This window comes from Peromyscus californicus, unplaced genomic scaffold (genome assembly GCF_007827085.1).
Source record: "Peromyscus californicus insignis strain IS unplaced genomic scaffold, ASM782708v3 Scaffold_12__1_contigs__length_115047231, whole genome shotgun sequence".
In the NCBI taxonomy this organism is placed as follows: Eukaryota; Metazoa; Chordata; class Mammalia; order Rodentia; family Cricetidae; genus Peromyscus; species Peromyscus californicus.
Window position 1 is genome coordinate 96,862,237 of NW_026294413.1, and position 12,561 is coordinate 96,874,797.

The 12,561-nt window shown below is 39.3% G+C and overlaps 1 pseudogene; it reads left to right on the top strand.

Annotated features, from left to right (window-relative positions):
- The first annotated feature begins 9,950 nt into the window (after positions 1 to 9,950).
- LOC128106994 (protein SET-like) lies at positions 9,951 to 11,551 on the top strand (annotated as a pseudogene).
- Positions 11,552 to 12,561: the final 1,010 nt, after the last annotated feature.

The window sequence follows — 12,561 nt, forward strand, 5'->3', positions numbered from 1 at the left end:
TCTACTGCTGAAATGTGACCAGCTGCAGGTTCCCACAGCAAGGCCAGAACTCCAGGTACCACGCTTTCCCATCATAAAACCCTGATCTCAGATCAACCCTTCCTTTAAGTTGCTTCTTCTTGGGTATTTGAAAACAACGAAAAGAAGTAACCAATACAGAAGGGTTCTCAAAAATCACTCTTATGTTTAGGTATTTAACAAGACTGAGAAAACTCCCTGAAGCTGCTGTATTCAAGATTAGGGTTTAACAAGAGGACAAGATAGACTGAGCAAGCTAAGCAATATAGCATGGAGGGCAGAGTCCTAGAGGCACATGAGGCATAGAACTTCCAACTGCCTCTGCGTAAGGAGCCAGGGCACTGCCTCTCTCAGCAATTACATGTGAATACGAAACACACACACACACACACACACACACACACACACACACACACACACACACACACTCTGTGGTGGTTTGAATAGATATGGCCCCCAGAGACTCATGTGTTTGAATGCCTGTCCCACAGGGAGTAGCACTATTTAGGAGGTGCAGTCTTCTTGGAGTAAATGTGTCCTTGCTGTAGGGAGTGTATTACTGTAGAGGTGGGCTTTGAGGTCTTATATGCTCAAATTACACCTAATGTGACACAGCTTCCTTCTGCTACCTATAGATCAAGATATATAATTCTCAATTCCTTCTCGGGCACCATGTCTGCCAGCACACTGTCATGACCTACCATGATGATAATGGACTAAACCTCTGAAACTGTAAGCCAGCCCCAATTAAATGTTTTCCTTTATAAGTGTTGTCATGGTCATGTATGATTTATATAGTTGATCTGAGTCTCCAGTACCTCTAGAAATTGGTTTACAGAGTCCCCACCATATATTGTCGATATTTTCTAACTCTGTGATTATCAAATATGACCAGATCCCACCCTAACTCATAGTATTACACTCTTAAGCATATTCAATGTCCCCAGAAAAAAAGAAAGTCCCTGTTAGGCATGGTGTTCCAAAGATTTTGAAATAACTTTTCAGAATTTGGAATTCAAGGACAGGGGTCAGACATCTTGGTATCATGAAATTCTTCACCATGCAGAAGTGCTAGAACTCCAGTGTAGGAGACACATATATATGGGGAGGTGAAAGAGGTAGAGAACAGAGGACATGAAAGTGAATACTGAGGTCACTAGCTGGTGTTTACAAAGCTCTTTTATGCATTAGACATTGTCTTGCCCTTTAATAAACCAACTCTTGAAGGAAACAGGTACATAGGAGCCACATGGTCAGTATACGTTAATGCTGAAAACTGACTCTTTCCTCTGCTGCCTCCAGTCTTAATGGAGGCAAATGAAAAGTAATGAAGAGCATAAACAAGGCTCAAATTTTTACTCCATGTGGCTTTGAACAGTTGCTTTTAGAGTGAAAATCCAGGAAGGTAGGGATTTTAATCTGTTGTTTTCAGAAGCTGTCTTCAGCACTGAGAAGATTGAAGTACAAAGAAATCACTCAATAGATGTCATCTAAATGAAACTTAACTGTGCCCCTTTGTCTAGTGACATAGATAGAAAATATATCTACCTTGGGAAGATATTATAAGGAAGAATAAATAATGTAGCAAAGTTGTTGACAACAAGTAAGTGCTCAATAAATATAGGAATTGCAAGCAGTAGCACTAACATCATTATCAAGCCCACCATAACAACAGCCTCAGGCATTTGGGGGAGTGCTATGTCTTAGTGAGTTTCCTGGGGCTGTAACAGAGTACTAAGAATGGGTAATTTATAAACAATGTACACTTACCTGGTTCATAATTCTTAAGTCTAGTGCTTACAAGATTGAGGAGATGAACTAAAATGGCAAGGTCTTTGTGGCTGTGCCATTACATGAGGAGAGGGCAAGGGCACATAAGAGATAAATAATTGAACTGAACTCAACATTTTACATTTAGAAATTGGATTTCAAGATAACTCAATCTTATGCTAACCGTGTTAACCCATGTCTGTCCTCATGGCCTAATTAATCACTTCCTTTTTGAAAAAATACTTTTTAATTTTTTTTGAGATTATAATATAATCATATCATTTAAGCCCTTGCATCTTGCTACTACCATAACGACAACTAAATTTCAACTTGAAGTTTGGAAGGTGCCTGTTTAAAAAAAAAAAAAATGGAACAGGCATCTGATTGGTGTGAGGCTTTCACACTTCACAGAGCAGAATCAAGGCAGAGTATTCCAGGAATGTTCAAGGCTGACTCCACAGCACAGTGTTCCTCTCCTGCAGTCTGTGCTTCAGACAACTTATTTATTTATTGTTCTGTTCTGTTCTGTTCCTTTCTTCATGTCTTAATTTTCTTTTCTGTTCTGGCCATCAAACCCCAGGTCTTGCACAGGCTAGGCAAATACTGCAACATTGAGTTACATCCCTAGCCCCATTTCTGTTAGCGTTTTAATGTAGCTTGTTGTTCTTTGAAATTTTAATTCGTAATGATTTTATTCTTCTCTTCACTTTTAAAAATGTAGTTCTGGAGGCTACAAAATTTCCTCATAAACATCCACCATAGAATCTGGCATGATATGTAATCATTGCCTTCTGGCCTGAAACGGCATATTCTAGCCCATTTCATCCCTTGATTGACTGATAATTAAGTTTTGAAGATAGAATACATATTTCTTGTAATAAATTTCCAAGTTCATTTGGAAATATTAGTTAAGCTGAATTATTGGTAGGAAATGTCACGTGAACTCTCACAGACTAAAATTAAGTTTACAAACAACAGAACATACAGTATTCAGAAGCATTACTCCCGAATTACATGCTGATATGTCCACATAGCAGGATTATTTATATAGGTCCCTTTATGGGTCCCTTTTCTGAAACTTAAGTTGTCATTTACCAGCATAGACACTGGGCTCAGTGCCCCTTTCTAGAGTTTTGCCGTTTGAACTATGAATCCTGAACCTCTGCTCCACGACCTCTCAGCTCACTGAGATGCATCTGTTAGTATCTGCCACTGGCTGGGAGAGCCTCAGAGGCACCATGGAAGTACTATCACTGCTCCTAAGAAAAAGTTCATTTTATGGTGCTGCCACTGTTTTCTCTAGGATTTAAGGAAGTTCTATCTTTAAAGTTACTTTTTTAAAAAAAGTCTAGAGTTTTAGAAGAGATTTCACAACTGCACGTAACCCTCAATATTTTATCACTGTCAGATAAATAATTCCCTTCTCCAAGCTTTGGCCATGGGCCACACTAACCCTAGTGGACACTGATTGGATCTATTAAATTAAAGGGCAGTACTGAAGGCCCAGTGTCATACAGGTAGCAGCCCCATTCAATTAGTAAAGTTCTTCCCGGAAGGTCTTCTAAGTTTCCAAGCAGGAATACTCGGGAATGGAACCAGAAAATTCCTCACCATTTCTTTACACTTACGGTGGCCTCCACGGCTGCATCATTAACTCACTCCACAGCTTGAGTGAATCTTTTAACCTTGAGATATTGGTCAACTCGTCTATACAGTGGAGACAATGCCAAATGACCAAATGCAATCAAATAAGAAAATATATGGAAACACTCACGCACCATACAGTGCATGGTAAACGCAGCCTTTACATTCTCATTCTCGATACTGCAGTTGTGGTAGTGGTTAAACTCGGAAAAAGCTCATAAGAGCTCTTTAATGAATTCTCAGCTACTGGAATAGCATAATTTAATAGAAAATGGAATGTTTAGTGTGCCTGGGGAAAAGGAGACAAAAAAGTGTTCGCTCGCTCTCTTTCTCTCTCTCACTCACTGTTTCTCTCTCCCCATATATGCTTATGTACATGTATATGTCTATACATGTATTACTTGTATCTATTACATATAATACTTGTGCTTATAACAGAATCAAATGCTTATAAATATATAATTTACTTAAGTACTCTGACTATATATATGCATGTATATGAGCCTGTAATTATAATAACATTAAATATGTATTTACATATCATTACTTAAACAGAGATACTATGCAAACAGACATATTGTTTGTCCCTATTTTAGAAGAATTTCCTCAAGGCCCAATAACTTAAAGCACCAAAGATATTAGTCTAGTTTCTTATTTATCCTCTTTATAATTTTTTTAAAGTTTGCTTCTCTGTCACTATGATTAAAAACTAACCAAAAGCAACTTGGGGAAGAAATATCTTATTTCATTTTATATTTCCTGATAATATTCCATCACCAAGGAAAGCAAAATCTGGAGCTGAAGCATAAACCGTGGAGGAACACTACTTATTGGTTTGCTCAGCCTGCTTTCTTACACAACCTGAGACCACCTACCCATGAGTGTCACTGCTCACAATGGTCTAGGCCCTCCCCCACCAATCATTAATAAAAAAAATGTGCTGCAGACATACCCACATGCCATTAAGATGGAAGCAATTCCTCAGTTGAGGTTCCCTCTTCCCACATGCCTCTAGTTTATGTCACGTTGACAAAAACTAACCAATGAAAGAGCCACCTGATCAGATGGGTGTGGAATCATGGATCATTTGTGTGTTCTGCACACTAGTGTTACCTGGGAGCTTCTTCCAGGCTGGGATAAGTATAGATGAGATATGTTCACACTGCATCTCATCTACAGGGCATCAAGCTCTATCCATTGGAAATTCCAAATCTTGCACTTCTGTGGGTTTCAGGTCAGAGACACTGATGGTACCAGTTCCCCACCAGACAAGGCTTGCTCCTGCAAGCTGCTGACTCACAAACACACTCAGCTGCCAAGTGTGCATGTCCTTTCCTCTGTAATATGCTGGAAAAGTATTTCACACATTTTTCAACATGAAAATCAAATTTCATACAATTAGTAGAGGCTGTTGAAGTTGTGGTTATGGTCATTTAATGTAATATACAAAAGTTAGAAAAATGCACTTACGTTTGGATGTACCTTCAAAAGGCATTTTAGATAAATACATGCACACAGTACACTCCCTCCTTTTGTTACATCAAGAATATTAAGTGAAAGTATACAGAGTTGTATTGTAGGACCAATAACTCCAGAGACCTAATGAGTAGCTTGACGACTAGAATTGGTTAAGTGGTGTTGAATACTCTTGATGTCACCGTGTATACACCAAAAGGTTGATTAGTTACAAAGATCAAACACCGTAACATACACTTTAAGTATACAAAATTGTGAAAGAGACAGAAAAGAAGAAAGAATAGTAGGTATATTTAATTCACTTTGATGCAATAGCTGTACATTTTAAAAACTCCATCCTGAGAAAATTTCTAAATCCATAGAAATATTTTATCTTCAGGTATTCATTGTGTTCTAACTTACCTGTGAAAATGGATATTTAAAAACTATGTGCTCAGTAATTGCTAAATAGTTTATATTATCCCCATCAGCTACAGTATTTTGTAGTCATTAAAGTTATTTATAAAGAGATAGTAACAACACATACTGTAAAATCAAATATGGGAAAAAATTAATTAGCAACAAGTAAACGAGCGAACATCGAAAGGGAGTTTGCTGCAATGTTATCTCTTGTCTTTGCATAGTACAGTTGTGGGCAATTTTTCTTCTCTGTTTTGTTTTCTTTCTGAAGTTTGTAAATACATTTTAATGAAACAACTGACTGTTTTTAGGAACTGATGGGGGAAAGGAGATGGCATTAATTTCCCCTCTCTCCTTTTGACCTCCTCTAGAGTGACTGAATTGCGGGGCATACATTTTTGGTGTATTGCTGATGAGGTAGAGTGTCCTCACATCTAGCTTACTAAATTACTAGCTTCTAGACAATTGGTAGTAGGGTTTACTCTCTTCTATCCCAAAAACCCAGAATAGAGTATTAATGCTGAGTAAGGACTGGACTGAACAGAGTGACACTGAATGATGTTGGCTGCATCCACTCCATTCTTTCAAGGGGGTCTTGAGTTTCAGTTCCTTCTGTATATCCCTGATGCAAGACAAGAAAAAAAACTCACAATGCATCCCATCCCTCTACCTTACTCACACTGGAACTCAAATGCTTTGTCTCTCAAAGGCCCAAAAATCCCAAGATTGAAATCATCCAACATAATAGTATACACCTATTTGGGCAAGACGCAGATAAGTTCAAGAAAGCACAAAGAATGGAGCAACGCGCCCTTTCAGACTTGTGTCCATTGCTGTCCCATATGATAGCCTGAAGTTCCTTTCCTACAAAGCTGATATTCACCATCCATTCTCCTCTCATCCCCAAGCTGAAGGCATACTTTGTACAGCTCACATTTCTGCAAATTGGTGTCTATTTGTAGCTATTTGGTTTATTATAACTGGTCCAGGGACAATTTAGAGCAGACTTTGGCAGGCTCTTATGATAACAATCTGCCCCGTGGTGCTCCTTATGGAAGACACCTGCTTTGCCAGGAAGATGCATTAGCTGTGGGTGACTGAGTAAGAACACAATTAAGTTGTCAAAGTTTCTGCCGGACCCTGCTGGGCCTGGGCACAGTAAATCTCAGGGATTCCTATTTCTCCTGTTGGCTACAGTGCCTGCCAAGTCAAAGGACCTTGGTTCCATCCTTGCTACATTTTGTGTCAGAAATTATTGGTAAATATATGGTTTACTTTGGAAGGAAACCAGGGCTTCAGTCTCCTGTTGATGTTGTCCATCTAGCTATTAATCCTCCATCCCTTCCAGGTTCTTTCTACCCAAAGAGGATGTAGGAAGCAGTCACAGCCCTGCCAGAATGATCAGCATATAGGACCAGCCCCGATCCAACTTGGTTGTCCACCTAGGACAAAGCCTCCTGTGAACTTATGGCCAAGATAATGAACGGAAAGGTGTCATTTATCTCCTCAGTACATGACTGACCCTGGAAGTGGAGAAGGTCACATACAAGATTTTCTGAGGCAATAAATCATGTTTCTCTCCCCTCACTCAGACTTTCCCACCAAAGTCCATTCCAGTTATCATTATGGGGATCTTCAGATTAAAATAGGAAAGGCGACTAATTCCTATCCTTGATTCCATCATCTTTCACCAGTGCCTAAGACTAAAGCTCCTATCTTATTGAACCTTTCAGGATAGAATGTGGATGTTGGAAAAGAAGCAAGCTTTAGGCTTACACTCCCATGGCTATAAATTTGCCTCTGGTCTTTTAAAAGCCACAAACCATATCTCTGCACCAGGCACAACCTTGCATTTTGAAATATGGGCTGAATAAAATTAGATTTGTGAAGTATCTCATAGTATCTAAACAGACAGTTGTTCCCTCATCATATATGTAGTCATTTACAAGGTCATACGGGTCTCAACTCAAGGCTCATCTCTTTAGAAGTGATTTCTTGACCTCTCACTCAAAAGTCTCTGCCATCCTAGTCACTCAATAGCACCTCACCTTTTCTTATAGAGTAGACAAGAAGGTGTTGAGCTGCTTTGTGATGGGACAGTGTTTCTGGAAAGAGTCACAGACATGCCATGGCTTCCTGCTCAGCAGCTGCCTCAGAACAGGGGCCAGTAGCTATGTTGTACAGAATCAGCTTGGGTGTGCAGCCATAATATCCTGCACTTCTGGTGGGCATCTAAGGAAGGAGTTGCAGCAGACCCTCCCATTCTAGACCCTTCAGAAAGTGATACTAGGTTTCCCTGCAGAAGTCCAACATAACACAGAGAAACACAAGATGGGCTTATCTTTCAAGTGAGTGTTGGAATCAGCATGATCCAATTGCATATGGCCAGCCACAGAGACCAAAAGCACAAATCTTGGGTATGTGCCACAAAACACCTTCTGTCTATGTATGAGCCAGATCTGGCCACCATAATCCACTTCTGTTTAACAATCTCTGTTGTGAAAGAGGAAAAGATTATCTGTAGTAAAATAGAATGTTATTGTTGTTATTATTGTTTAGAGAAACAAATAAAAGTGAGAACTCAAATCCTCATTAGTTATCTAAATATAAGTAGATTAAAAATAAGTACCACCTCCTTCATAAAAATCAGAATTTTAAGAATGCTACATACTGAATTAGGTGACTGATATAACTCATATAATACTATTAAAAAGACTAAATCCACATACAACTTGGGGAAAATTGGAACCTTAGAAAAGTTGTTCATCTTGAGGTGTGCAAGTTGTATTTTATACAGCTCCAAGAGGCAACACCCATTTTGTAGGAAACAAGTATCATTTGAGAGACAACTGTCCTGCAGGTGGCAATACAGTCTCTGGTGGAAAAGGGGCTTCATTTTCTAATTTGCACGGGGTTTTACAAGTGATTGGCAAAGGCAATGCACATACATGAACACAGCTGCTCTAACTCCATGCAATCTATACTAAGTAAAAAAAATCCCCCACGTGGGGAATATTTTATTTACAAAAATGTTCATCACAGCATTATTCAAACATTGCAAATAACCTGAATGTCCAATAGGAAGCAAATGATTCAATCAACTGTAATGTTCACAATGGATATTTAGGAACTGCTTATAATAACACAGGGAATGCTTCTGCTATGTGATCATTATAATTTTATACTTAGGGATACAAAATTGTATATGCAGCATGATTACTGCTATGTAAAGCAAACAAAAAATTTTAAAAGCCATTCATAATGAAATTGTAGGATGGTAGTACTCTGAAACATGTATTAGTAGCAGTTCTTTGGGGGTGTAAGATTACCAATGCTATTTCTGCCCTCCTAACTTCCTATGTTTTCTAAATATTTTTGTGAGTATGTGCTCATTTTATAATCAAACATGCATCAATAATTTCTAAACTGGAGAATAGTTGGACATTAGAGGTAGAATTAAAATCTTCTCAAAATCCATTGGTAAAGTATGAAGTCCATGCCCTACCTGATGGAGAGGTTTCAGTGCCCTGGCCATGGGAATTAATTTCACCACAAAATTCAGGAATCCTTATGGATGTCAACAGCTATGGGAAAGCTCTGAAAAAGCAGGAAGCATCCTTCAGTCTAGGATTACGCATTTTTAATGTGTTGTATTTCCCCAGAGGAGAAACAAAGTTTCAATTCTAGGAGAAAAGAAAACTTAAATCTTAAAAAAATAAATAAATAAAAATAAAAATCAGAAAACAGATGTGGGTACTAGGCCTAGGACCCCACCACCCCCAAATACTACAGAAAACAAATGAGTCAAAGATGAACTGAGTCATTTAATATGTGGCTTGTTCTTCTGTCTTCAGTTATTTCCATTTTCTTCTGGTAGAGGAACTCTGATTTTTTTCCCTCACAATTTCTCCCTCTGACCATACACATCTCAGTGAGACTGAGTGCATTCTCTCACAAAAGCATGAGTCTGCATCTCATCAGGCCTGGCAGATCCATATCAGAGGTCAGGGCAAGCCTGGCAACCCAGGCATGCATTTTCCAGATCAAGCTGTAGGGCTCCCTGAGGGGTTTTGAAAAGAGAATTTCTGCTGCCTGTACATTGGGCTAGTCAGTTTTAAGTCTAACTTTCATAATCATCTTGCCTAAATGTAGAAAACTCTTGCCTGAGAAAGACCCAGACGCAACCCATCTGGGGGATGTGTAAAAAAAAAAAATCTCACAGGCAACACAGAACACAGAAGAAAAGTCAGTGTCCTCATGGTCTTTGCATTTTGATCATTTTCCTGGTATTTTGGTGTTTTGAGTCTATTCACACCTGAGTCTGTTCTACTCTTTGACATCTCACTTCCTCAAACTACTAAATCCCATACTCATGTTTGTTTAATTGAAATTGACTTAGATAGAGTCTGTTTTACTCACAAAGTATTCTTGTCTACACGGAAATAAAGAAAATCCAAAAGAACCTGTACATTACAGTGTGTGTGTGTGTGTGTGTGTGTGTGTGTGTGTGTGTGTGTGTGTGTGTGTGTGTAGATGATGAATTGAGAAACACATTAAATTTTAGGTGAGTTTCTCAATTAAGTTTTGTGATAGTAATTATTATCCACATTTTTTGGGTACTGTTAGTGACTATTAGTGATAGGATGAAACCCAACCAACACAGCTTTAACTCTGACACCAGTTCAGACAACTACACTTTGAGGGTATTAAAAGGGCCTGATCAGTGGGACTGCCATGTTCGATCTGTGCCATAGGATAGAGGTGAGACATGAGTGTCAGAATGACAACACACGTGACTCCTCACAAGGTTAACCACCAAGCCGTGGGCTTCTGTAGATTGGAGCCCACCTGAGAAAGAGGCATTGTGTCATTAAGTTAGAGGAAATGAGTTTCAGTTCACACTTTTCCTCAACTTGAAAGATTTTTAAAAGTTTCCTAGGTCTATCTTTCTGGAGTTACAAAAGGTGTGCTCTAGACAATAAGAATACTTACATTTGGAACAGGCATAAAATTCTATGTTTGTTCATCCAACAAAACTGACTGAAAGCCGATAGATAACAATAATGAATGGTATATTTAAAAAAGCTCCAAGAAAGAATTTTAAATGTCTTCACTATAGAAGCCAACTTAAACCTCTCACACCTGAGGCCACCTCAGCTCCTTGGAATTTCTTCCTGTGGTGAGCATGGGAATGGGAGTGGGGGCTCTGACCTCTGGCTTCTAGACACCCTCTTTGTGCCATGGCCCTGAACTAGCAACCTGTACACCTGCCTCATCCCAAGAAACCCAGATACATTCCTGCCCAAATCTGGAGGACACGTTGGCCTCTCCCAGCCCTCCAAAGGTAGAAAAAGAACAGCAAGAAGCAATTGAATATATTGATGAAGTCCAAAGTAGAATAGATAGATTTAATGAATGAGCCAATGAGGAAATTTTGAAAGTAGAACAGAATTTATTGCCAGAATCCCACATTCTGGTATAACACTTGTCAACCATCCACGAGTGTCTGCATTGCTTGGGGGAGAGGACAAATAGGCTCTATAGTATTTGTCCAGAGTTGTAGAGACAGAACTTGAAGACACAAAATTAGATTACAGAATAGATTTTTATTTTGGTAAAAATTGTTACTTGGAAAATAAAGTTCTCTGCAAAGAATTTCACCTGAATGAGTGTAGCAACCCATCTTCAAAGTCCACTGAAGTCAATTGGAAACTTGTAGAGGGTTTTGCAAAACTCTCAAGTCCAATGCAGAATGAGACCCTCAGGAGGAGGCAGTGTGAGGACCCAGAAAACTGATATACCTGGTTTACTGACCCTCCTGATGCAGGTGCCGATGAGTTATAAGAGAGGTCATCAAAGATAATGTTTGGTCGTTTCCCTTGCAGCACTATTTGGTTCCTGATGTGGATGATGATAAAGAAGAATGAGAAGATGAGGCTTATGATGATGAAAGAAAAAAGAGGAAGAATTGGAAGACACTGATGAAGAAGAGGATGAGGCGAAGAAGACAAAGATGATGAGGAAGTGGAGGAAGGAGAGATGAATGAAGGCAGGAATGATGAGCGTGGAACACTGATGGGAGGTTCCAACCTTCTTTTATTTTTTTCTTTCTAGTTTTTAATTTTCTCCAGCACATGGGAGCAAGTTGCAGTCATCTCCCCCTCCTCCCCTATTATGCTCAGTTGCCCTGTTTTTCAGGTCTCTCTCTTCTCAACACCATGGCTCTCTGCTTATTTAAGGACAAATACCCTGAGCAAAATGCAATGAGAGAGAATTTCTTTAATGTGTTCACTATGAAGCAAAGGTAAAGAACTGAGAATACACACATTCTTAGTCTTATTTAAACATTAACCCCATGGACACACATATTAAAGCATTATGTGATTCTCAGTAATATGTGCAATTTTACATTTTTATGTGCAAGTTTAAAAAAAAAACTTTTAAACTTCCTGAATACCTACTAAATCAGAGCAGAGTGCTAGCTGATCTAACAAAATAACAACAAAGGTTTTATTAATGTAAAGTATTGAGGCTTAAAAATGAAATTGAACAAAAATTTACATTCGTGTTTAATAAGAGATGATTATTCACGGAGAAAATGGAAATCTGCCTTAGGTCCTCAAAGATGGGACAGGGCCAGAGGTCACTGCATTATTCAGAGGGGTCTGGAGTGTGGGTTGAAAATCAGTAAAGAGCCTGAATCCTTTCTTTTAGTACTCAGATAGGAAGTAGCTACTGAGAAGGCATGGGCGCACACTGCTATAGCAAGCATCTCGGCACTTCAGTTGTACCTGTGGTCAGCATGGCTGCCTTTCTTCAGCCACTCCCCTTGCCCTCCTTAACACTAGCTAAGCCCCATCACTAAAGGAGCTTCCATGAAGAGAGATAACCCAGCATTCTGGCACATCTTTCCTGGTATTGCCTCAGTGTTATATTTCTCTGCATTTTACCTACAATCTGCTCCTGGCACTTCACACCCTTGCTCTTCTCAACCTTGGGCTTCTGGAGTTAATGAAACAATACCTGCCCCCGACCAGCATGGTCCAGACACAACTGTGGCTGCTATGCCAGGCTGCTGAAGGTGAAAATGCCACACATGCTCACGAATCCCTGCTGAAGTAGAGTAGTGCGTCCCAAACATTGGGTGCAGACCTCACAAGAACAGCATGAACCACCTTTAGGATGAACCAATTGAAGGATCTTGCTTATACCAAGCTATCACTTATCAGGGATGGGCCTATAAGATAAAGACAT